Raw genomic sequence first — 1,743 nt, 5'->3', positions numbered from 1 at the left:
TCTGTACACGGGCCTCTCACTGCTGTGGCCTCTCCTGTCTCAGAGCACAGGCTCCAGACGCGCAGGCCCAGCGGCCGTGGCTCGCGGGCCCAGCCACTCCACAGCACGTGGGATCCTCCCGGACCGGGGCACGAACCCGTGTCCCCCCCATCAGCAGGCGGACTCTCAACCACTGTGCCACCAGGGAAGCCCTGCCCTATATTTTTATATGGGTATAATCATAACTTTGTAACTGTTCTTTTATTTTCACTATTATAGACACTGCAGTGAAGCTCTTATTTCATAAATTTTGGTCCATATTTTATTTACCTGTACTAAAATTCTAAGTGTATAATTTATTAGATTGAAGAGTATTCAGTTTTTAAATTGAAAAATAGAAACCCATACTTATTTTAATTATCATACCATAGTACTTATAGAAAGCTTCCCGGTCCAGCATTAACTTGTAGAAGTTCAGAGTTTATTCATCTAGATTTTTTTCTTTGATTCTTCAAAGTCAGCTTGTTTTTAGCCTAATGTAGATTTTCATTCCTGCTATTCACCAAATATTTCTAGCGTATGGCCATATGACTAGTTTCTGGCCAGTGAGTTGTGAGTGAAAGTGACTTCTGGTTTCGAGGATTTAGTTGTTAATGTGAGACTCTTTAGAACCCTCTTTTCCCTCAAGCATGGTAACATTTTTACTATTCAGATGGTGATTGCTATATCAGTCTTGGTTCCTGAGGGACTATGAAAAGAGCCTTCCTGTTTATTTAGATACACATATAGCATGAAGGAGAAATAGCATTTTTATTTTAAGCTACTGCAGTTAGAGAATTTTTGTTCTACAGCATAACTAAGTCTCTCCCTACTGATGTAGGAATTAATCCTGAAAGTGGATTGCTGCCATTAGAAGAAACACAGCTGAGCTACATTACACCAGTGTATTGCATTGGCTTAGGTGGCAGATGGCAAGGCTACATGAGGTGATCCACATTCTGCTATGGTGAGAGATTTGGTAAACTTGACTGTAATACTTGAAAGACAAATGGTGTACGTAATGAAGTTGTATCTCTATTGGAAGAGTTTGACTAACAAAATGTTAATGGCATGCTTTGGTTACTATATTGGCTGCATTTGACAACTTACTCTGAGAAAGAAGTGGACTCAGATGAGAAATGGTAGGATTGAAAGTAGGAACAAAAGAGAATAGAAAAAGTCCACAAATCCAGATACTTGCAGGATTGGAAAAGGCTAAACTTCTCACCCCCAGCCAGTAAAAGGAGAAGGCCTAAGCAAGAAAACTTAATTAAATTAAGAATATGGCCATCATACCAATTAATTAGGTTAAGGAGAGGCCCTGAAGTGTTTCTTCTATGTGGAAATTCCTTCACAGCATTTCTTGGGAAACACATATTTTTCTGAATTTCAAGACAAATCAGTCAAGAAATCGATGAAACAGGAAAAAGTATTGTAACTTTCCTATGAGAATTAAAGCTAAGTAATGAAGTTAGAGCCATTACTGGTTTGCAGGAATCCTCTGAAGTCAAGCTCAAAAGTAAGACTAGGGAATGCTGACAGGTGGAGTCCAAGAGTAAAGTCAACATTTCCAGGAACCACAATAAGAGCCCCAGAAGAGAAGTGGTCATAGTCTGATCACTCAAGTCATACTTGTAGCTATTGCCATGGTATAAATGTGTATTCATACCCCTGTCTGCTACTAATGGTGAGTCATTCTTGCAAGTAAAATAAAAATTAGTAGGT

This window comes from Aethalodelphis obliquidens, unplaced genomic scaffold (genome assembly GCF_003676395.1).
Source record: "Aethalodelphis obliquidens isolate GAN/ISIS:26980383/991018 unplaced genomic scaffold, ASM367639v1 scaffold26, whole genome shotgun sequence".
NCBI lineage: Eukaryota > Metazoa > Chordata > Mammalia > Artiodactyla > Delphinidae > Aethalodelphis > Aethalodelphis obliquidens.
Note: the sequence above shows the minus strand (reverse complement) of the source record.